The sequence below is a fragment of the Trachemys scripta genome, chromosome 4, assembly GCF_013100865.1.
Source record: "Trachemys scripta elegans isolate TJP31775 chromosome 4, CAS_Tse_1.0, whole genome shotgun sequence".
Classification (NCBI taxonomy): Eukaryota; Metazoa; Chordata; order Testudines; family Emydidae; genus Trachemys; species Trachemys scripta.
The window spans coordinates 135,444,894-135,469,951 of NC_048301.1; the positions used below are offsets into that span (position 1 = coordinate 135,444,894).

The following is a 25,058-nucleotide window of genomic DNA, read 5'->3' on the forward strand; positions in this document are numbered from 1 at the left end:
AATGGGACACCACGTGGGACTAGACTGAGCTCCTCCCCATGCAGGGCTGGGACTGGCATCGCTGCTCACTCGAGCCCTGCCAGCCTCCCGCCCCACTATAGCCCTGCCACCCTCCCTGTGTGAAGCTGGCATCACAGCTCGCTCCCCTCTCTCATGTTCTTCCACATCCCACTTTTTGACAGAAGTGGGCATGTGTCCCGTTTGCTCTTGCCAACTGATCAAGTTGACAAGCGCAAATGGGACAAATGCCCATTTTTGCCAAAAAGAAGTCGGGATGGCAGGGACACTGCTTAAAAAAGGGACTATTCTGGCCAAAATGTTATGTGTAGTCACTCTATCACTCCCCCTACTGCATACCCCCAGGAGGCAGCCCAAATTTCAAGACAATTAAAGTAAGCATGGGGATTTCAGAGCACTTAGAGGAATTGATTTGAAACAGGAACCTACTCAGTTTAATTGTAGCCAACCTGGCACTCAGCTGTAAAATTGTATGAAATTAATCAGCAGCAGCTGCTTTGCTATCTCCAGATCCCCAGTGTCACAATAAAATGCCCCCCACCCCAATGGGGTCAGCACCAGTGTTGTATACTGCTAACACCTTTATATGCATTGGAAAGTATCTTGGGAAGGGCTGAAGGTGTGAGTGTGGAGTGGAAGATTTCTTTCAGGTTACAAGAGATCGAAGTGGGAGGAAGGGAGAAAGGAACGGGTTAACTCGATGATCCAACTAGGCCCAAAGATAAGGAACGAAACTGCAGCCCAAGGCCAGCTCACAAAAACAAACTGTCTGCTGCCAAACAGCCAGAAGTCTGTATCTCAATCCCGGCTATCCGTGAGAAAGGAGAACTGAGCCAGACAGAACTGAAGGGGTTGCAAAACTAGTAAGATGGCAAAGGTCAGTGAGTTGAAAAACAACAGTCTCGCGACCCTGAAACCGGTGTGTTTTGGGGAAACTAAGGGAGCCACGGAAGGCCGATTCAGACTGGTACCAAGAGCACAGGGGACCAGGGTCCCTGGACGAAAAAGCCCCCGGAAAAACCCAGGGCTTAAAACCCTTCCAAGAGCTGAAGCAAGTTGGAGATTTACAGCGGACCCTAGACGGCCTGTGCACAGGGCAGAACTCTTGTCTACCTTTCCGCCCCTCTTCTTCTTACGTTACACCCAGATTTGGCCAGCCTTGGGTTGTGTGTGTGTAAGTATCAAAGTGGGTTAGGGCTCAGGCACTAACGCTTTCTTCCTCCCTCTGGGTGACGAGGGGTGCGCCCAGCACTCACAGCTGTTATTTGGTTAATAAAGCTTTAAACTTAGTTACTTGGTGTGATCCTTCTTCTCCTACCCTAAAGATCCTACGACTTCAGCCTGATCACCTGAAGCCCCAGGCAGATTGGTAACATAAACTGTCACACCAGCATGGGATAATCCTGAAAGTACAGGTGGTTCTGAGCAATGTGATGCGGCCCATGGATCTTGGTGTGATGGTATCCGCTGAAGGAGAGCACCCATTGAGACGATACAGCTTGGGACAATAGCTCCATTCATCTCAGTGGGTGTTCTCAGCCCCCCTCCACTAGTCAGTGCTTGGGAGCTTCTGCTAGGCACCAAGCCTTCTCGTTCTTAATTCCTCACCCCAATCTAGTGGTGTGGTTTTGGTGCATGCATCTGGGATGGCTGCACTCAGCTCCCTGCCTGAGGGACAGGGCTTCCCTGGATGCCGGCTCACATGGAGGGCAGGGAAAGGAGGTCAGATAACCCCTAGAGAGGAAGAGTCCCCTAGATCCAGCACACCTGAGTGGAGGCAAGTAAAGTGGTTAGACACCCGTATAAAGGGGCAGAGACTCCCTATCCTGGCAGAAACAGAGGCAATGGCTCAGACACCCCCAGAGCGACAGACCCCCCCCAGATCTCAGGGCACATATGGGAGGAAAGAATAGTGGTGTGACTGACACCCACTCAGCCTCCCTCCACCACCTTATATCCTGTCCCAATATCCCACTCCCTCACTAGAAGTCCCCTACTACCTCAGATCTCCCCATAGTCCCCCTCCCTTTGCTGCAGCCCCAATCCCCTCTACCCCTATTTCACCCTGCCTCCTAATTCCCCCTCACAGCAAACTTTCACATATGGCATTTATTTATTTGTTACTAGTTTAAGCACCTTCTGAATCTTCTGCCGTCCTGCAATTACATTTCCCCCACAGCTCCAAATAATACGATTAGAAACCCCTTTGGCAGAGTCAGGTTGTAATAGCAAGAATGGTTTGTTCTCAGACTTCTCTCGGGGGTTGGATATGAACTTAAAGCCATTCAACAACATTGATACTGGCCTGTGAGCTGTGACTGGCATATAGCTTTACTGGATGGGAGATGATTACAGTTGCTAGGATGTCTACAAGCCAAGGAAGGGGGCAGCGAAGGGGAGCTGGACTGCAGGGTGCTATGTTTATAGTTCCACCCAGGGAGGCTGGTTATGGAGCTTCGGTGGCTGGCCCCATGAGTAAGGCCCTACCAAGTACACAGCTGTGAAAAATGCATTACAGATCATGAAATCTGGTCTACCCAAGGAAATCTGGCTATTGTGGGGGGATTTCAGGATTTGGTATACCATACCATGAACCCTCAATTCTGGGCTGCTGGGCTGCCTCACAAGCAGGGTGGCTGGAGAGCAGCAGCTGCAGGCCAGGAGCCCAGCTCTGAAAGCAGCGCTGCCGCCAGCAGTAGCCCAGAAGTGAGGGTTCATGGTATGGTATTTCCAACCTCACTTCTGCAATGCCGTCAACAGCAGCTTCCTGCAGCCAGGGGAGGTGCTGAAGGTTGGAGCCTAGAGCGTAGAGCCCGGCGCATAGGAGGAGCCCTTGGCTGGGGTGCCCTAGACCTGCCCCATCCCGGCTCCAGACCTACCACTCAGTGGTTAAAGGGGCCTTGGGCTGGCTGTGTGTGTGCCACAGCACCCTGAGGGTTGTCCATCCATAAGGCTGGACCTGTCCTGCCCCCTCCCCTAAAGTAACAGCCCTGCCAATACTGTGCCACCCTTACCTCTGTGCTGCTGATGGTGGCAGCACTGCCTTCAGTGCTGGGCTCCCAGCCAGCTGCCACTGCTCTTGAGCCTTCCAGTTCTGAAGACATCGCCACTGCTGGCAGCACTGCAGAAGCAAGGGTGGCATAGTATGGTATTGCCATTCTTACTTCTGTGCTGCAGGTGGTGGTAGCACAAATGTAAGTGTGGCCACCCTCACTTGAGTGGTGCTGCTAGCTGTGGTGCTCTCTTCAGAGCTGGGTTCCCAGCCATCAGCTGTCGTGCTTCCTAAAGCCAGGGGAGGATCCCAGAGGTGGCTATACGACACAGGGAGCGGCCCATGCAGGGGAAGAGGAAAACCCATCTCTCCCCAGCTTAGATGGGATTAGCAGCTGGAGCTCAGTACATGGTAGGAACCCCCAGCCCTGCCCCTCTCTGCTCTGGTCCCAGCACTCAGAGGCTTAAGGCACTTTGGGATGGCTGACCTCTGACCACGAGAGCTGTTGCCCACCCCTAAGACCAGCCCTTCCTCTCCCAAAAAAGTGATGGCTCCTCTCATACTATGCCACTCTCAGTTCTGTGCTGCTGCTGGTGGCAACAAGAAGTGCACAAGAAGTGGTTCGGGACTATTTAGAAAAACTGGACGTGCACAAGTCCATGGGGCCGGATGCGCTGCATCCGAGGGTGCTAAAGGAGTTGGCAGATGAGATTGCAGAGCCATTAGCCATTATTTTTGAAAACTCATGGCGATCGGGGGAGGTCCCAGATGACTGGAAAAAAGCTAATGTAGTGCCCATCTTTAAAAAAGGGAAGAAGGAGGATCCAGGGAACTACAGGCCAGTCAGCCTCACCTCGATCCCTGGAAAAATCATGGAGCAGGTCCTCAAGGAATCAATTATGAAACACTTAGAGGAGAGGAAAGTGATCAGGAACAGTCAGCATGGATTCACCAAGGGGAAGTCATGCCTGACTAACCTAATTGCCTTCTATGATGAAATAACTGGCTCTGTGGATGAGGGGAAAGCAGTGGATGTATTATTCCTTGACTTTAGCAAAGCTTTTGATACGGTCTCCCACAGTATTCTTGCCGCCAAGTTAAAGAAGTATGGGCTGGATGAATGGACTGTAAGGTGGATAGAAAGCTGGCTAGATCGTCGGGCTCAACGGGTAGTGATCAATGGCTCCATGTCTAGTTGGCAGCCAGTTTCAAGCAGAGTGCCCCAAGGGTCGGTCCTGGGGCCGGTTTTGTTTAATATCTTTATTAATGATCTGGAGGATGGTGTGGACTGCACTCTCAGCAAGTTTGCAGATGACACTAAACTAGGAGGCGTGGTAGATACACTAGAGGGTAGGGATCGGATACAGAGGGACCTAGACAAATTAGAGGATTGGGCCAAAAAAACCCTGATGAACAAGAACAAATGCAGAGTCCTGCACTTAGGACGGAAGAATCCCATGCACTGCTACAGACTAGGGACCGAATGGCTAGGTTGCAGTTCTGCAGAAAAGGACCTAGGGGTCACAGTGGACGAGAAGCTGGGTATGAGTCAACCGTGTGCTCTTGTTGCCAAGAAGGCTAACGGCATTTTGGGCTGTATAAGTAGGGGCATTGCCAGCAGATCGAGGAACGTGATCGTTCCCCTTTATTCGACATTGGTGAGGCCTCATCTGGAATACTGTGTCCAGTTTTGGGCCCCACAGTACAAGAAGGATGTGGAAAAATTGGAAAGAGTCCAGCGGAGGGCAACAAAAATGATTAGGGATCTGGAGCACATGACTTATGAGGAGAGGCTGAGGGAACTGGGATTGTTTAGTCTCCAGAAGAGAAAAATGAGGGGGGATTTGATAGCAGCCTTCAACTACCTAAAGGGGGGTTCCAAAGAGGATGGAGCTCGGCTGTTCTCAGTGATGGCAGATGACAGAACAAGGAGCAATGGTCTCAAGTTGCAGTGGGGGAGGTCCAGGTTGGATATTAGGAAACACTTTTTCACTAGGAGGGTGGTAAAGCACTGGAGTGCGTTACCTAGGGAGGTGGTGGAGTCTCCTTCCTTGGAGGTTTTTAAGGCCCGGCTTGACAAAGCCCTGGCTGGGATGATTTAGTTGGGAATTGGTCCTGCTTTGAGCAGGGGGTTGGACTAGATGACCTCTTGAGGTCCCTTCCAACCCTGATATTCTATGATTCTATGATCTATGATTCTATGTCTTCAGAGCTGGGCTCCCGCCCAGCAGCCGCTGCTCTCTGGCCTCCTAGCTCTGAAGGTAGCACCGCTGCCAGCAGTGCTCAGAACTAAGAGTGGCAATGCTGCAACCCCCTCTAGAATGGCTTTTCGACCTGGCTTCACAGCTGCATTTTGGGTCGGGAATCCCCACTATTTCAACACCGTGAAATTTCAGATTTAAATATCTGGAACTGTGAAGTTTATGATTTTAAAAATCCCCTGATATTGACCCAAATGGAGCGTGAATTTGGTAGCCGCCCCGCCCCCACTCCTAATGAGGCTGGTATGTGCTATGTTACAGAGAGGTGCTGGAGAGATGGGAGATGTTTCTAGTTCTATGGGACCCAATGCAGAGCCCTGGATTTTCCTGACCATCCTGTTGGCCCTCAGCCCTGCCCCATGGAGGTTGCTGGGGAAGGGGACTTAAGTAGGAGGTGGTGGCTGGTGCTGGGTCAGGGGGCTCAGGCAGGAGCTGTCACTGGCTCTGGGGTGTGGATAATGATGGCACAGGTTGGGCTGGAGCTGGAAGCCCTGGCTCTCCTGCAGCCTCTGTATGGGGAGGTTGTCCAGGGCCACGTGGCCAAAGATGGGGTGGTCTCGTGCATGTGTCCGCTTGGCTGTAGTGGTGTTGAGCACCCGCATGTAGCTGCGCCTACGGTGCTGGGCAGGGTGTAGCCATGAGCCAAGTCACCAAATGGGTTCATGAGGCTCCAGCTAACAGGGTGGCTGGTGGCATCCAGGAGGAAGAAGCTGAAGAAGTGTCAAAACAGGTTGACCAGGTACCGCGGTCTCTGTTCAGTCCCCACATGGGGCCACGTCTCGTTTAGCAGGTTGGCGTGGGAAACGTCCGGGGACGAGAGGCTTATGGCTGGGTCCAGCCTGGGGAGGGGGCAGAAAGCAGCAGGGTAAAGCCCCAAAGTTTTTCTGAAATGACATCTCTGGTGTTGGGGAATCAGGAGTCCCCCCCATCCCCACACCCCATGCCTGAGCTGTCCAGTGTCTGCGGTGTCCCTGAGCAGCCAGAGAGCAGGCTGTGTGGGCAATGCCAATCCAAGTGGGATACTGCCATTGGCATCACGAGCCCCTGAGCCTGGGGCCCAGATGGGGTGAGGAACAGGGCCAGCTGGCCAGTCTGTGGGCCTTCCAGTAACTTGGTCCATGCCACAGTGCCCACCCGAAGGCAGACACTGACCAGATCTCAGGCATGGTGCTGGGATCTAGTGGAGGTAGGTGAAGTAGTTGGATGCCTCCAGCTGCACCCCCTTGGCCCTGGTGATGTCCCTCAAGACCTCGTACACCCCATCCTGGAGCCCTGCAGGAGGTGGTGACAGGCCCTGAGCAGTGGCAGCCCTGAATGGGAAACGTGGCTGTTGGAGGCCCAGCTTGGAATGTGGGGAGGAGAGGGGACCAAGCTGACCCACTGGCATGCTGGTCTCATGAAAGGGCGCCTGCACCAATGAGCCAATCCTGTCCTGAGACCATGGGGCACATGGGAGCAGCCTGGTGGGAAATGTGGGGACCTGGAGACTCAGGGTTGGAGTCTGCTGGAGTTTGGTCCCAGATGGTGGCGGGGACATGCAGTGACTGTGGGGCTCAGGAGGAGGCAACCCCAGACATTGCCGTGGATGCAGAAGGCCTATCCTCAGTTGATCACGCCCGTGCTGCCCAGAAGGGCCTGGTAGAACTCTGTGTACATGTTGGAGTAGAAGTCAGAGTTCTCTGATGCCACCTGCCGTGGGAGACACAGAGCCGAAAGGCTAAGGGGAACTCACAATGGAATAATTGATTTGCCCGCTCCTCCACCCCACCCCCTCCAAGTCAGCCTGGCCTCTGTCCGGAGGCCCCCTAGAGGGAAAAAAGGGCCTGTGTCCCATTCCTCACTCCCTGAACCAGCCTGACCACCTGGGTGCAGCGTGGTGACTGAAGGGTGACACTTCTGTCTGTGGCTGGGTGAGAACGGCTTTGAACTAGGGTTATGAATCCACCAGCACTTTGTGCCCAGCCGGTTTATGCATTTTATGTTCATTGCAGCACCGTGGATCTGCCGGAGATATGCGGGGTGGGGGATCAGATTTGCAGTCAGAAAAGTCTTCACGGGGAGGCAGCACTAAAGTGGCCCTTTGCCAAAGCGGCAGAAGGTGGCAGCAGGGCTGAGGGAGCCCTGGGCAGCCCTCCCTTACCCCACGCAAACGAAGCTGAAATCACCAGACCTGGGTGGGGTGGTGGAGCCTGGGAGCTGGCCCAGCTGGCATTTCTCAAAGGATAGGGCACAGGCCTGTCTGATGCCAGGGTCTGGGATGAGGCCAACAGCTGACACTAAGCCGTGAGTGGAGGAGGAAACCACTGCTGAAGGGGCATCTGTTCAGTGGTTGTGGGCGGGGAACTGAATCAGAGGACACAGCTGGAGACACTAAGGGGCAGGACTGGGTGTTTACTTATTATTCGTAACTACAGATAGGCTTTTGAGTGTGACCTCAGGCTGGGAGTCCTTGGGGACAGTGAAGTTTGGTTTGAGGATAATCAAGATCCCCGGGATGTATTTAACCCTTGAGTTACTGAGACAGACTGGCCCTTGAGGGAGTCCATGGCATGGGAACACACTCGGGCTGGTTAGTATCAATGGGGAACAGCCAGATCCATCATGAGTTAGAAGCATCATGCCAGGCATGCTGTGCTCAAGGGGCTGTTGCTGAATGAGGACCTATTGCCCAGCCTGTCCCACCTGGCTTAAAGCTGCCCTGGTGTGTATAGTCCAGGAGATGGGAAAAGAGCTGATGACAGCAGGGTGCAACAGCAAGAGATGTGACAAGCCCCAGGGAATGGGGGAGAGAGAGATCCAGGAAGATGTCTCTGGCAGGGTGTGGGGAGGGTAACACACTGACTGTGGAGTTAGAGATGTAATACGCTGAGCAGGATGCCCCAGGAGAAGTGGGGGAGGAGGAGCAGAGCAGATGCAGGAGGCAGGTGAGCATGTAGCTAGATTGGGTGGAAGATCATTGAGCCATTATTGGAGTGTCTGGAAGAGGAACTAGGATGGGGCAGTGTAGGGAAGTGGGACAGGGGTGATGTGTGTATGGGTCTGGGGTGGTAGGGTCCATCAAGGAGGGCAGGTTATGGGCCCGGGAGAGTAGGACAGACTTTCTATAGGTAGGTATAGGGCTGTGGGGGAGGGCAATGCCTGTGGGGCTGGGGGTAGCAGGTCCAATGTGAAGCTGGAGCTGGGAGATGTTACTGATTCCACTTGGCCAACAATGATCCCCAGACTCCCCTATCCCCCCCCCCGCCCTTGTCAGGTCCCCTGGGCAGTTCACTGGGGTTAACGTGGGGGCTTTCGCCAGTGCTGGGTTGTGAAGAATGAAGTACCACAGGCTGGGCTGGCGCTGGAAGCCCTGCCTCTCCTGCAACCTCTGCATGGGGTAGTTCTCCATGGCCACATAGCCGTAGCTGGGATAGCCTAATGTGTGCAACCGCTTGGCTATCAAATTATTCAGCATCCCCATGAAGCCGCGCCCCCGGTGCTGGGGCAGAGTGTAGCCAGGCCCCGTGGCACCAAATGGGTATGAAGCGATTGAGCTAAACGGATAGCCAGCAGCATCCAGCAGGCAGACACTGGGGAAGTGGCAGATCAGGCTTGCCAGGTACTTCCTGCTTTTCTCGTTCCCCCCAAAGACCCATGTCTCATTCAGCAGGTCAGCGTGGGAGACATCCAGGGACGAGAGCAGGGTGAAAGTAACTTCAAGGACTTGCCGGTACTCCGGAGACCTGAGGAGGGGTGTGGCCTCCGTTGGAAGAGGCGGGGCCTTTAAATCCCAAGGCCCTTTAAATCAGGATTTAAAGGGACTGGGGCTAGGGCTGTGGTAGCCCCCGAGCCCTTTAAATCACCCCCTGAGCTCCCAGCTGCAGAGGTGTCTGGGAGCCCTGGGGTTCGGGGGCGATTTAAAGGGCCCGGGGCTCTAGCTGCTGCTACCACAGCGGAGCCCCAGGCCCTTTAAATTGCCAACAGAGCCCCGGGGTAATGGCAGTGGGGCTCCGGCTGCCACTACCCTCCAGAGCCCTTTAAATCATCTCTGGAGCCCTGCTGTTGGAGCCCTGGGGTAGAGGCAGCAGGTCTCCGGTGGCTATTTAAAGGGAGCCCCGAACCCTTTCAATAGCCACCAGAGCCCTGCCGCCGCTACCCCAGGGCTCTGGCAGGCTCCGGGGGCTATTTAAAGGGCCCGGGCCCTTTAAATTGTCCCCAGATCCCTGGGGTAGTGGCAGTGGGGCTTCAGTGGCGATTTAAAGGGCCCGGGGTGGTAGCGGCGGCAGGAGCCCTGGGCCCTTTAAATCGCCACCCGAGTCCCACCGCCGCTACCCCAGGGCTCTGGCAGCGGGGCTCTGGTGGCAATTTAAAGGGCCCTGGGCTCCAGCCCTTTAAATTGCTGCCTCAGGAAGCTGGTCCACCCTGGTATGGCGCACCAGCTCTTGCCGGCAGGGGTGGCAGGTTTGTAGAAATTTTGGTGGTGCCCAGAACCTGCCCATGCCCAAACTCTGCCCCCCCAAACTCCACCCCCCACCTGCCCAAGGCTCTGGGAGGGTGTTTGGGTGGCGGAGGAGGTCTGGGGTGCAGGCCTGGGGCTGGGGAAGGGGACTGAGGTGTAGGAGGGGTGCAGGGTGCAGGCTCTGGGAGGGAGTTTGGGGATAAGAGGGGGTGCAGAGGGAGGGGGTGCAGGGGTGAGGGCTGTGGGGTGAGGCTGGGGATGGATTTGGGGTGTGGCTGGGGATGAGGGGTTTGGGATGTGGGAGGGGACTCAGGGCTGAGGCAGAGGGTTAGGGTGCATGGGGATGAGGGCTCTCGCTGGGGCTGGAGATGAGGGGTTTGGGGTGTTAGAGAGGCTCAGGGCTAGTACAGAGGGTTGAGGTGCGGGGGGATGAGGGCTCTGGTTGGGGGTGTGGGCTCTGGGGTGGGGCAGGGCTGGGGATGAGTTTGGGGTGCAGGCAGGCTGTCCTGGGACTGGAGCCAGAGAGAAGGACTCCCCCCAGCCCTCTCCCTGCCGGCAGCAGCAAGATCTGGGTTAGGGACCCCCTTGTTCCTCTGGCAGTACACTCACCCCCCCCCCCACTGTCACTGCACGTGCTCCTAGGGCCCCTCTCAGGTACAGGAATTCCCCTCACCTCCCCTGTGGGGGCAGCAGGTGGGGCCAAGGGGGAGACCCAGCCCCGAACATTCGTGGAGCCGGGCCCCCGGACCCTCAATATTGCTGGAGCCAGGAGACGTCAGAGAGGTGGAGAGTGTTCCATTTTTTTGCCGGTCCTCTGTACCGGCCCGTACTGGCTTACTTTCACCTCTGGACAAGAGCCTCATGGCCGGGTCCAGTCTGGGGGGCAGAAAGCAGCAGGGCAAAGCCCCAAACCTCAGTGATCAGAGTATCAGAGGGGTAGCCGTGTTAGTCTGAATCTGTAAAAAGCAACAGAGGGTCCTGTGGCACCTTTGAGACTAACAGAAGTATTGGGAGCATAAGCTTTCGTGGGTAAGAACCTCACTTCTTCAGATGCAAGTCATCAGAGTGACACCTCAGAATCACGAGATGGCCTTAAGATCATGAGGTTTTTTAAAATATGACACTGTGATTGCTGGTCTCCTTGACAGCTGAACTCCCCTGCCCCCAACCCCTGGGTGTGACATAATCAGTATTGCCAACACTCCCAGATTTATTATGGCGATATGGGCCTCACTGCAGAATCTCCTGTCCCCATATCTGCCCATCTGCTGCCCAGCAAATCACTCTACCCCATCAGTTCTGCCCCCACACAGGCACCCATCAACTCTGCCTCCAGCCCCAGCCCCAATCCCCTCCCAGCTTCCCCTCTGCACCTCCTGGTGTTCTTCCATGCCTCCCAGCCCTGTGGGGGCTGCAGCAGGCTCCCCTCTGCCCTTCCCAGCTCTGATTGCCTGCTCTTCCCCCAGCAGGGGTGTGGGAGAAGCAGTCAATCAGACTGGGCTTCCCCTCCAGGGCAGGGAGGGATTCCCATGAAGGTCATTGTAAGATGGGCTCTAGACCTGGCCAAACTTGTGGGACTCAGGAGAGGGGGATGATAGAGCCAAGTGGAGAGGTAAGGAAGCTGCCTTGCTTGGGGGATGGGAAATGGGAAACAGGGCCTTTCCCCCTATGGGGCGCTAGCTCTGATCTGGCCCAGAACAGGGGGATCCGCTGGCTCAGGGGGTGGGGAATGGGATACGGGCCTTTTCCCTCTTACTCATGTAAGCAGAGTCAGGATGAGCTCTACCCTGACATCTGGTGGTGAATTATGGCGAGTGTGGAAAAGAACTCCAGGGGCTGATCTTGTTTGCATCAGCACACCCACTCGCCTGGCATGAAACAACAGCAACTCAAAGTGGTTACTTTGGCTGGTGTGGGATCCCCAGTTTTCTCTGTTATTGAGGCAGGAAGAATAAAGTTTTGTTACCCTGATTCTGTGAATCAAGGCCAGTGGAACTGTTGTATGACAGAAGGACTGAGTGAGTCCTTCACCATTACCTAAGTAGCACTTGCTTGACAAGGGGCATGGGTTACAAAACCCAGTGAATGGAGAGTAGATGGGGATGGGTATTTGTGCCTGGTGGCATAAGTCCACTGCTGAGGGTGTGATACACCAATTGCACTGCTTCCTTTCACCACTGTTGAGTGTCAGAGTTAACTTTGATTCTATTAGGAGTCTTGTTACAGGCTGCTGAGCTGAATTCACTTTGGGCTAATGGTGCACTAGCATGGGGGCTCCCCTACTATGAGCTGGAATTGCTAAGAGCTGAAATCACAAAAGAGCTAAAGCTCTTAAGAGATGAGATCACTGAGTGCTGTGTTAACTAGTGGGGGAACCTGAAGCTATATTGCTAAGCAGCTGATGGAGCAATTTGTGGGGATGACTGGAGGAGTGGTGTGGGGCTGGTTGGAGCGGCCCAAGGAACGGCGAGCGGAGCTGTTTGTGGGGATGGCTGGAGTGGCTCACAGGTCAATGAGCAGAGCGGAGCAGCTTGTAGAGCGGAGCAGTTTGTGGGACGGCAGGAAGTGGACTGGCTCGTGGTGAAGGCTGTGGCGGAACCCCACGGAGAGACGGCTGGCCGGCCTCGGATCACGTAAGGTGCCCCTTAACACCCTGTGTGCCCCCCCCCCTTTTACTCTGGGGCTGCACTGACCAGGAACAGAGACTTTGGGGTCTGTTGGACTTTTGGGACTTTGGGTGGTTGCTGGACCCAAAAGACTTTGGGGGTGTTGGACTTTGGGGACTCTGGGTGATTTTTGGGTTGCTGGATTCAAGAACCCCAAGGGAAAGGACACAGCCCAACTTGCTGGGGTGGGTTTTTTGCTCATGGTTTGTGTTATGAATCCTGTTTGTGGTGTTTTTCCAATTTAATGCTGATGTTGTTCACCTCATGTTATTAAACATTTTCTGTCACACTCAGACTCCGTGCTTGCGAGAGGGGAAGTATTGCCTCTTAGAGGCACCCAGGGGGTGGTATGTAATTGTCCCAGGTCACTGGGTGGGGGCTTGAGCCGGTTTTGCATTGCGTTATTGAAACGCAACCCCTAGATACAGAACCCGGCCCTTGTTGCTGCCAACTTAGATGGGCAGAAGGGTTACATACAGTGGCAAGGCTGCCTAATATCTCTTCTCATTAGAACTGAGTGTCTCATTCCCCTTCCTGATAGAGACCCCCCATCCCTAAAGTGCCCCTGGGGTATCTGCCCCTTCCTGGGTGAGAAGCCGAGGTCTGAACAGGCAGTGGACAGGGAAGGTTCCTTTCCATCCTTGGCCAGGTGAGATGTGGTGGAGGGATGGGGGGAGCACGGTCTCTCGCTGCCCAAGCCCTGCCAGGTCTGATGGCTGATTGAAGCAGTGCCTGGTCCCCAGGGGCCACGGATAGGGCCCCATTGGTGGCACAGAAGCCATTTGCATCAGGGTTTCCTGGCAGAGGCAGGAGCTGAAGAGGGATTCCCCCTCCCCATGGCTGGCCCCACCCTATGGCTATGCTCCCCAGTCCCTGCAGTGTCCCTGAAGGAGGTTGGGCTCAGTGACAATCCCATTGAGATTCTGCTGGTGGCAACAGGACCCCATTGCCCTAGGCCCTGCATAAGGAATAGTCAGCCAGATCTTGGGCATCCCGGTTAGGGTGACCAGATGTCTCGATTTTATAGGGACAGTCCTGATATTTGGGGCTTTGTCTTATATAGGTGCCTATTACCCCCCCACCCCCTGTCCCAATTTTTCATGCTTGCTGTTTGGTCACCCTAATCCCAGTGCCATGCTGGCCAATGCCCCCACCCCTTAAGGCTGCCTCTTTCCCTACCACACCCCCTGCGGGACCCTGTGACACAGGCAGACACTGACCAGATCTCAAGCATGGAGCTGGGATCTGGGTGAAAATAGGTGAAGTAGTGTAACACCTCCAGCTTGATCCCCTTAGACTCAGCACTGCAGGGGGCAGCGACTGGCCATGAGCAGTGGGAAAAGGGACTGAATGGTGGTGACAAAAGGGCCCATATATGTGGGAAGCCTAGCCTGGCACATGGGTCGGGAGGGGCAGGAGTCTGAGCTTCCAAACCCCCAGCCCCAGCCCTCAGGGAAGAGGGTGTGGTCAGGTGAGCTGACCCCAGCCCAGCAGTGGAAAGGGGCTACTCCATATGTTCCTGGCCTGCATAGGGCTTATGGGAGCAGCCTTGCAGCCTGAGGGGAGCAGATAGCTTTGGGGCTGGCATTGTAGGGCGGGATCCTGGGGTTTGGCCCAGACAGGACATATATGTTCAGTTCCTGTGCGACTCTCCCAGATGCTTTGGGGCACATGTTACCAAGGATGCGGAAGGTCTGTCCCCAGTGACAGCACCCGCACTGGCCAGCAGGGCCCAGTAGGCACCTAGGTCCTGGTAGTACACCGTGTATGTGTTGGTGTAGAAATCAGAGTAATCCGATGCCACCTGTAGGGGGAGACATACAGCCAAGACTGGAGAATTCCCAATGGAATGACTGATCTGCCTGCCCCCTCTCCCCCGAGCCAGCCTGGTCCCTGCCCTGGGCCCCCCTAGAAGGGAAGGGCTGTGTGTCCCATTCCCAGCCCCCAAGCCAGCTTGGCTCCACCCTGTGGCCCCCTGAAGAGGAAGGGCCCCGAATCCCAGTCCCTGTCTCCTCCCTGGGCCAATCTGGCCCCCGTCCTGGGGTCACCTAGTGAGGAAAGGCCTTGGGTCCCATTCTACATCCTTCGGAGCCATCCAATTTCCCAGGTGCAGTGCAGTGGCTGCGGGGCATCACCTCTCTGTGCGGCCGGGTGAAGACGACTTTGAATTCGGGCCATGAATCCACCAGCACCTCCTGCGCAGTCGGGTCCCCCTCTTTATGGTCATCACAGTGCCATAGACCTGCCAGAGACATGGAGGTGGTGGGGGTCAGAGCTGGGGGAGGGGCAGCAATTCCCACTCCCACAACTCTGTTTGGAGCCACCCAGTATTTATTGGGGGGTTTCAGCACCTCGTAATCTTCTGCACATTAGGTGGGTTTTTGCCCTTCTCCAACATGGCCTCCCTCTCCCATCTCTGCCAATGGGGCTGACACCACAGGCTGCCCTTAGTCAAGATGGCCACCACCTCACAATGATTTCAGGGGGGTGAGGCCAGGGAAGATGGCTGCCCCAGACTCTGGGTACCAGAGATGGGCGAGCAGGGGAATGTGAGGAGCAGAAAGGAGAGGCAATTGGGGAGCGAGTGGGGGGATGTGGGGGATGCTAGGGGTTGGGGTGAGGGGCAAGGAGAGGGCAGGAATGTGGAGGGGAGAGATATGAGGAAGGGAGTAGGAGGGACGAGGGCCGGGGCAGGGCCTGTCTCTAACCACCCCAGGTTTACTCTCCTGATTTAGGGGTCTGACTCCTTATTTGTGGGTCCTGGCCTGGTATCGCAGGGGAGACCCTGAGTGTGGAGGAGGGGGGACAAAGGGGCTGGTGACCCCCCCACACACTTGAGCCATGTGATGACATGGAATCATGGAGGGAGTCACAGCTACCCAGGTCTTTGATTGGCTGGCACGGAGCCTGCCCATACAGTGACTGGCTGGAACAGAGCCTGCCTGTGCTGTAACTGTTTGATATGGAACCAATCTGCACTGTGATTGGCTGGGGAGGTCCTAGCAGCTACCCTGAGTGAGCAGCAGGAATTTGCTGGATTTGGAGTTTGGGAGACAGTAGATGTGAGTGTGGAGGGGGAGGCTGGGAGAGCAGCCAGCACCTGGCGGGAGGATGTTGCCCCAGCCAGCCCAATCTCCACCTCATCACTCTGGGGAAAGAGAACTTTGTGCCCTGCTCCCATCCCCGTCCCAGGAAGTGGCACATGGCAAAAAAGATGGGTCCTTGTCACCAGCAATGTATCGGGCAAGCGCCTCCGTAGTGTCTCCTCCAGCAGCCGCAGCTTGGCGGAGCAGCTCAGGATCAGCATCTGTGGTGTGGATGGGCCCTCGGCAGATTCCAGCAGGGATGGCACTGGGGATACCCTGTGGGCGAGACACCCAGTTCCTTTTAATCTTCCCCACTAGCCCCACCTCCCTGGTGACACGAGGGGTGTCTGCAACCTTCCAGCCCTGCCAAAATAACAAATGCTGTGGGTAGACCTACAATAACAAACCAGTCTGGTTACAACACCTGTACCCACCAGAGACCCTACAATAACCACCCCAATGGTTATATTCTCAGTGCAGCATTTCCTGTGGATTTTCCTCTCCTAAGTATCAGCACTTCCTTGCAGTTAATGTTTCAGCTTTTCAAACTAAAAATCACTTTTGATGAGAATTTGCACAAGTGGCGCTTGGATGTTCCCAGAGCTCAAGGAGTGGCAGGTCAGCACCTCAACTGAGTCTAATTTCTCTTGTAAGGGGCAACAAATCTTCGCATATTTTCCCACAATTTGCTAAACTGTGTTTGTGACAGTCAAAACCCTACAATACCATACCAGTCTGGGTGCTTCTCACTTGCTCACCATAGACCCTAGAATAGAATAATAGAATCATAGAATATTGGAGTTGGAAGGGACCTCAGGAGGTCATCTAATCCAACCCCCTGCTCAAAGCAGGACCAATCCCCAACTAAATCATCCCAGCCAGGGCTTTGTCAAGCCTGACCTGAAAAACCTCTAAGGAAGGAGATTCCACCACCTCCCTAGGTAACCCATTCCAGTGCTTCACCACCCTCCTAGTGAAAAAGTTTTTCCTAATAGCCAATCTAAACCTCCCCCACTGCAACTTGAGACCATTACTCCCTGTTCTGTCATCTGGTACCACTGAGAACAGTCTAGATCCATCCTCTTTGAAATTCCCCTTCAGGTAGATGAAAGCAGCTATCAAATCCCCCCTCATTCTTCTATTCTGCAGACTAAATAATCCCAGTTCCTTCAGCCTCTCCTCCTAAATTATGTGCTCCAGCCCCCTTATGTGCTCCAGCCCCCTAATAATTTTTGTTGTCCTCCACTGGACTCTCCAATTTTTCCACATCCTTCTTGTAGTGTGGGGCCCAAAACTGCACACACTACTCCAGATGAGGCCTGACCAATGCCAAATAGAGGGGAATGATTACGTCCCTTGATCTGCTGGCAATGCTCCCACTTATACAGCCCAAAATGCTGTTTGCCTTCTTGGAAACAAGGGCACACTATTGACTCATATCCAGCTTCCGGTCCACTGTAACCCCTAGGTCCTTTTCTGCAGAACTGCTCCCTAGCCACTCGGTCCCTAATCTGTAGCAGTGCATGGGATTCTTCTGTCCTAAGTGCAGGACTCTGAACTTGTCCCTGTTGAACCTCATCAGATTTCTTTTGGCCCAATCCTCTAATTTCTCTAGGTCCCTCTGTATCCTATCCCTACCCTCTAGCGAATCTACCACTCCTCCCAGTTTGTCCTGTCTATGTGTCTGTGGCCCCAGCCACGCTGGGGCTGGTCTGTGCAGGACTCAGGTGGCCCAGGTAGCTCCCACTTACCTGGACAGTCTCTCTTTGCCAGGGAAAGGGGCAGCGCCTTTGAAGATAGAGACAAGGTGTCCATGAGGCAGTGAGGTCCCTGCTGGCAGCAGCTGGTCCTGTCCCCGCTGGGTCTTGCTCTCCCTCAGGGGCTGCTCCAGCCTCTTATCCCTGAGTCAATGAACCATTAACAGAGTCTGTGCCTGGCCCAGAGCTGGGGGCAGCCGCATCCCTGCAGTCACAAGGCACTCCTTCCATGGGCAGGGAGAGGTGAGATGATTTCCTGGGGCCAGCGGAGTAGCATTCTGAGGAAACATGAGCACAGCCAGGAGTGGGACATAAGCAAACGAGTTCTGCTGATGCCCCTCTATCCTGAGTCTGACCCACAGCTCCTGCTGTCCCAGCCCTGGGCTCCCCCACTGCAGCTCCTTCATAGCTTGCTTTTTCTGTCTATTGCTTTGATTGAGGGTTGTGTTGGGAGCCCCCAGTCTGGGTCCCTCTCCTTGGCTTTGTTTTTGCCTCAGCTCTGTGTCTCTCCCAGTCCTGTCCCCCAAGGGTTGTGTGCCCTGGTACAGTCTTACTTCGTTAAACCCATGCCGTGGTCAGGATCTCGCATGCTCCCTATTAGCATTGGGGAGCAGCCATGGGGTCTGGGCTGGGCAGGTTTCTACCTATGACAAGATGGAAACCCCTTGGCATGGGGCTTTCAGGGTTCGTTACCTGCCGGGATCAATGCAATCTATATCTGCAGCAACATGGCGTCACATTTATTAGTCAGCTGGAATCCGGCATCAGAGAATCCTCAGATTGGCTTGGCAAAGCTGAGCTGAAGGCAGAGGTTGTGTTGGCAGCAACAACTGCCTCAATACCCCCAACTTTGTGGGATCTATCTTGGCTCTCCTTTCTTTTGTCTCTGTGTTCCCGTGTGACTTCCTAGGATGCTGAGTCTCTGGGGTTCTCACAAACGCAGTCGCCTCCCTCGCATGCTGTGACTTTGTTCCAAGCTGTAGCAGAGCTGTGTCCACATCTCCTGCTCCCTTGTGTGCCAGGCAGTCAGTGCTAAGTCACTGGCAAACTATGGAGTTAACATTGCTCAGAGATTCCACGCGCCCTCCCACAATGTCGAGCCCAGCAAAACTCTCCCATCTGAAAACCAAGCATTGAGGAGTTAAGGTACCTGCCAATGGTGCCTGCCCCTGGAGCTGCCAAAAGCCCCTTGGCTCCAGCTGTCCTCAGCACATAGGCGTCGCTCTACTGAATGGGGGAGGGGTTAGCTGGAGCAGCTTGGCAGAGCTGTAACTGAGACAAGGTGGTTTCAGGGGACTGTTCCACTTGGCGGAGGTAAGCCCCTCTTCCTGCTCCCAGGTGTGTGATCAAAGGAAACGTGCCTGGGTACCCTGAGAGATCCATTTCACCTCATTATAGCACTGAGTTGTGCACGTTGTGTCACTAATGGGGCACGTAGTCTCCTTGCCAGGGTGATTGTCATCAGTGAGGTGGGCATGAATGAAAGGTAAATGTGTGGTGTTAGATGGCATCATGTATCTGAGGGGGACGAGATTGAAGGGATTGTAAAATTGAGCAGATGTGATGTGGAGCAGGATGCATGTCTACACTGAAAACGCTGCAGCGACAGTTCTTACGCCCTCCTAGCGCTGTCTACTAGGGGACTTAGGGCGGTGTAACTTCATCCTTCTGGAGTGGGGATTTTTCACTGGCTCAATCTACCTCTGTAGTGTAGACCAGCCCTTACTGTTTGTGTTCAGGGTAAGGGTAGGGAGTCCCTGTTCAATACAGTGCAACAACAGAGTGTGAGTAAGTGTGTTATGGGTGTATCGGGGCATTGCTTCCCCCCCTTCACCACGCACACTTGGTAACAGTGGAATGGGGATAATGCTCATTCTTTGTAATGTTTGGAACGTATAGTTGGTCTATGACCCAAAAACGTGGTGGCTATTTATTACATGTGTAATTATATCTCCCCTCCTCCACCACCATCTCCTGCAACTTACAGCTCCCCTCCCCTGTCCTCCCACCAGAATTTCCACCTCACCCTCTCCTTCCCATCTCCTTAAGGCATCAGCATTTTTGAAGGCAGGTGTGCACAAAAAACATTGGTAAAAGATGTGAACTTGAAGAAAAGCTGTTTTTCAGATGGCGGGTGGCTGTAGTTCAGGAACCTCTTGTTCAAACCAGATAAACACAGACACGCAGACACACACACACTAACAGAGCAAGTCTGAGTAGACCGGGTCAATCAGCACTCTCAAGCTGACCCCCTTATATGTCCCTGGACTCAATAGGCCGGGCCAAGCAGCACTTTCAGCTGCCACCCTTATATGCCACAGGTTTAACACGTCCCTATCCCCACTCTCACATTACAATTGTTCTCGTAGTAACCCACTTGATGAACAAACCCCACAGTATTTTGGGTGCTGCAGGGATCTTTAGCTTATGTAAAAGAAGCATTGCTCAAAGTAAATGGGGGAAGCTAAAAACACAAAAGAGTAAAGTTCAGAGAGAGAGAGAAGCAAGCAGCTTAACCATAAAATTATTTATTGAATAATAATGATAACTACTGTGACAAAGTTCCTCCTCAATCTTGGTGGGTCCTGTGCTTATTGGCGGATTTTCTTGCTTCAGAGATTCACCATGTGGATTGGGGAACAGCCCAGAGACCTTCCCCTCTGGAAGAACCCACAGTCCAGGTCAATTGGAAGGTTTGGGGGGAACCCAGGCCCGCCCTCTATGCCAAGTTCCAGCCCAGGGCCCTGTGGACTGCAGCTGTCTATAGTGCTTCCTGTAACAGCTGCATGACAGCTACAACTCCCTGGGCTACTTCCCCATGGCCTCCTCCAAACACCTTCCTTATTCTCATCACAGGACCTTCCTCCTGGTGTCTGATAACGCTTGTGCTCCTGTGACGTTATTGATATAATCTGGGACCATATAGATCATTGTTGCAACCAAGGTCCTGTAGTGGCACGCAAATCTTGTATAAAGGCGGTCAAATGGGGTGTCTAAGACAAGGTTATGGTTTACTGGTTATGATTATGCTGTCTATATGTGTGTATAAGGGCAGTCAGCAGCGAACCAGCTGAGTGGCGAACAGCAGAGGCTAACAGCGGGAGTTTGCCTGGGAGCTGTCCAAGAGGAGGTACGCTAAGTGCTGCATTAGGGGGACTGTGTTGGTGAGTATCTGAGTGCCTGCTGCTGGGACAGTTGGTCAGTTTGACTGTGTGCTTGATTGCTTGCTTGTTTGTTTGAAAAGTGTGAATTGGGAGTGCTTTGTTCCAGGTGGGCCTTGAGTGGGCCTGACTGGTTTATAAGGGCAGTCAGCAGCGAACCAGCTGAGCGGCGAACAGCAGAGGCTAACAGCGGGAGTTTGCCTGGGAAATCACACTTGGAGTTGCAGTTAGCAAGAGATGTTAAGAGTAACAAGAAGGGTTTCTACAGGTATGTTAGCAAGAAGAAGAAAATCAAGGAAAGTGTGGGCCCCTTACTGAATGAGGGAGGCAACCTAGTGACCGAGGATGTGGAAAAAGCTAATGTACTCAATGATTTTTTTGCCTCTGTCTTCACGCACAAGGTCAGCTCCCAGATTGCTGCACTGGGCAGTACAGCATGGGGAGAAGGTGACCAGCCCTCTGTGGAGAAAGAAGTGGTTCGGGACTATTTAGAAAAACTGGATGTGCACAGGTCCATGGGGCCGGATGCGCTGCATCCGAGGGTGCTAAAGGAGTTGGCGGGTGAGATTGCAGAGCCATTAGCCATTATTTTTGAAAACTCATGGCGATCGGGGGAGGTCCCAGATGACTGGAAAAAGGCTAATGTAGTGCCCATCTTTAAAAAAGGGAAGAAGGAGGATCCGGGGAACTACAGGCCAGTCAGCCTCACCTCAGTCCCTGGAAAAATCATGGAGCAGGTCCTCAAGGAATCAATTATGAAACATTTAGAGGAGAGGAAAGTGATCAGGAACAGTCAGCATGGATTCACGAAGGGGAAGTCGTGCCTGACTAACCTAATTGCCTTCTATGATGAGATAACTGGCTCTGTGGATGAGGGGAAAGCAGTGGATGTATTATTCCTTGACTTTAGCAAAGCTTTTGATACGGTCTCCCACAGTATTCTTGCCGCCAAGTTAAAGAAGTATGGGCTGGATGAATGGACTGTAAGGTGGATAGAAAGCTGGCTAGATCGTCGGGCTCAACGGATAGTGATGAATGGCTCCATGTCTAGTTGGCAACCGGTTTCAAAGCGGAGTGCCCCAAGGGTCGGTCCTGGGGCCGGTTTTGTTTAATATCTTTATTAATGATCTGAAGGATGGTGTGGACTGCACTCTCAGCAAGTTTGCAGATGACACTAAACTAGGAGGCGTGGTAGATACACTAGAGGGTAGGGATCGGATACAGAGGGACCTAGACAAATTAGAGGATTGGGCCGAAAAAAACCTGATGATGTTCAACAAGGACAAGTGCAGAGACCTGCACTTAGGACGGAAGAATCCCATGCACTGCTACAGACTAGGGACCGAATGGCTAGGTTGCAGTTCTGCAGAAAAGGATCTAGGGGTCACAGTGGACGAGAAGCTCGATATGAGTCAACATTGTGCCCTTGTTGCCAAGAAGGCTAACGGCATTTTGGGCTCTATAAGTAGGGGCATTGCCAGCAGATCGAGGAACGTGATCGTTCCCCTTTATTCAACATTGGTGAGGCCTCATCTGGAATACTGTGTCCAGTTTTGGTCCCCACAATACAAGAAGGATGTGGAAAAATTGGAAAGAGTCCAGCGGAGGGCAACAAAAATGATTAGGGGTCTGGAGCACATGACTTATGAGGAGAGGTTGAGGGAACTGGGATTGTTTAGTCTCCAGAAGAGAAGAATGAGGGGGGATTTGATAGCAGCCTTCAACTACCTGAAGGTGGGTTCCAAAGAGGATGGAGCTCGGCTGTTCTCAGTGGTGGCAGATGACAGAACAAGGAGGAATGGTCTCAAGTTGCAGTGCAGGAGGTCCAGGTTGGATATCAGGAAAAACTATTTCACTAGGAGGGTGGTGAAACACTGGAATGCATTGCCTAGGGAGGTGGTGGAGTCTCCTTCCTTGGAGGTTTTTAAGGCCCGGCTTGACAAAGCCCTGGCTGGGATGATTTAGCTGGGAATTGGTCCTGCTTTCAGCAGGGGGTTGGACTAGATGACCTCTTGAGGTCCCTTCCAACTCTGATATTCTATGATTCTATGATCAGTTTTGTAGTTGAAGTTATGAATATTGGCTCAATACTGTCTATTTCAAACTTATGCTATGCTGCTGGATGACATCCCAGACAAACTGGTGTTAGCTCTGCCTAGCCTGCTTGATGGCCCATTAAGGACCATCAGCTATATAATGGACCCATTGAGAGAAGGCAAATATGCCTTGAGATTCAGCAAAGTATGCAGGAACTTGCCCATGTGACTCCAGACTCCATTTTGCTGTAATTTTCCACAGTAAGAACAAAGAGGTGTTCTTACACCTGGAAAAGACTATATAAGGCTGATGCCTCATCTCCATCTGGTCTTCAATCCTGCTTCATACCTCTGGAGGAACTTTGCTACAAGCTGAAGCTTTGAACAAAGGACTAAGGACCCATCCCAGCAGGGGGTGTATTCCAGAGACTTGATTTGAACCTGCAGTTTATTCTGTCGCTGCTGCAAGCCTGAACCAAGAACTTTGCCATTACTGTATGTAATTGATTCCATTTAACCAATTCTAACTCTCATCTCTATCTTTTTCCTTTTATGAATAAACCTTTAGATTTTAGATTCTAAAGGATTGGCAACAGCGTGATTTGTGGGTAAGATCTGATTTCTTTATTGACCTGGGTCTGGGGCTTGGTCCTTTGGGATCAGGAGAACCTTTTTCTTTTATTTGGGTATTGGTTTTCATAACCATTTGTCCCCATAACAAGTGGCACTGGTGGGGATACTGGGAAACTGGAGTGTCTAAGGAGATTGCTTGCGAGACTTGCGGTTAGCCAGTGGGGTGAGACCGAAGTCCTCCTAGTGTGGCTGGTTTGGTTTGCCTTAGAGGTGGAAAAAACCCCAGCCTTGGGCTGTAACTGCCCTGTTTGAGCAATTTCTTTTTGTTGCAAGCACACGTAGGTGCACGTAACCCCCCCCTTTTGACTGACCCCCTCCCCCCTGCAACAAGCCCCCAGCTTTGCCCCTCCCCCTTGTCCCAGCCCCTCGCTAGCTCCAGTTTGTTTGTCTGCCCCGCCCTTTCCCTCTGCAGCCTTTGTTTGACCCGCCCCAGCCTCCGAAGCTAGCCCCATGGTTCCTCTGCCCCATTTCCCACCTGGTTGCTCCCTTTCTCCTGCAGTCCCCTTGCCCTGATTAGCCCCTCCCCTCGTGCGCCCATGTCCCCTCCTATGCGTTTGTGCCCCTCCCCGTTTTAGTTTGATTCTATCTCACTACACCCCCGCAATGCTGTTATATCCTCCCTTCCTTGGTGCAACAAGAGGAGCCGGAAACCTTCCCTGAGTCAGTGACTGACCCCTAGTCCTTGATAGCGCCCCCATCTACCCCCCGCTTTTTTTTTTTTTGGCACCCTCCTCCCCTACAGCCTAGCGGGGAGGAGTGGTCGACTTGCTTCCCTCTTCCCTACCCCCCTCCAGTGTTTGCTCTCCCCCCGTCCTCATTATGGCAGGGGACGAGGAGAGTGAGACCCCTCAGGCAGACCCTGCTGCCCCTCCTCCACCCGCCCCACCATCGTCCCCCCTAGCCTCTACCTCAACCGCCGCTGCTGAGCCACCTACTGTCACCCCTGCTGGAGCACCGGCAGCGGTGGGTAACGAGGTGACCTCCGCTGCTGCCATGTCCCTCGCCCCCTCTGACTCTGGGGGAGTCCCCCCAGCCGCAGGAAGGGCCAGGGCACAAAGAAGGGTAAAGGCCCCACTAAAAAAGCCAGGCCCTCCATAGCAGGGGGTGCCCCCACTGCCGCGGACCCGCAACAAGCCGCAGCGTCCCTCCCTGCTGTTCCCTCCACCAGCTCTGTGGGTGTCCCACCCCCAGCTCCCAGGGCATACGCCCAGGTGGCGGCGGCCCCCCCCCGCCTGCCGCTACGTCATCTCCCCCATCCACCGCCTCTGCTACCATCTATAGCGGCCGGGGCCCCTTCCCCACCTTGACCAGGAAGCATGGCGTCCGTTGCCTCCTGGTACCCGCCTCGCCCCACGTGGAGACCTACGTGCGGGCGTTGGCGAGGGTGGTGGGGCCCACGGCCATTGTGGCGGCCTCCAAGATGTACGGAAAGGTTGTCTCCTTCCTAGCATCGGAGGCCGCAGCCGAAGGGGCAGTGGAGAAGGGCCTGGCGGTGGGGGGCGTATATGTCCCCCTGGAACCGCTAGAAGACCTGGGCGCCCGATTGGTCCTGACTTCCGTCCCTCCCTTCCTTCCAAATGCCGCCCTGTTACCCGCCCTCTCTACCCTGGGGAGGCCGATCTCTGTGGTCAGCCCTCTCCCATTGGGCTGCAAAGACCCCGCCCTCCGTCATCTCCTCTCGTTCTGCGGGCAGGTACATTTACAACTACCGCCGGCGGCATGTGACGGTGAGGCGCTCGAGGGGTCCTTCTTGGTCCCCTACCAGGGAGCCCGCTACCGGGGGCATTATTCAACGGGGGAAGCCCGGAGCTACCTCTGCTGGGCGATAGGACATGTCCGGAGGGACTGCCCTTTGGCCCAGCACGGAGGGACATCAGGGACCCCCGAGCCCCGGCAGGGCACCAGCCCCGTCATCGCCGGCGCCCCTAGCTGCCCGGCGCCCGAAGCCGCCCCTCCTCCTTTCCGGCCCACCAATTCTCCCGCTCGGGCCCAAGGGGTATCTCCGCCAGT

General features: G+C 54.1%; 1 pseudogene; it reads right to left on the reverse strand.

Annotated features, from left to right (window-relative positions):
• The window catches only part of LOC117876567, a 28,365-nt pseudogene extending 12,628 nt beyond the window's left edge, over positions 1 to 15,737 (reverse strand).
• Between the last annotated feature and the right edge of the window lie 9,321 nt (positions 15,738 to 25,058).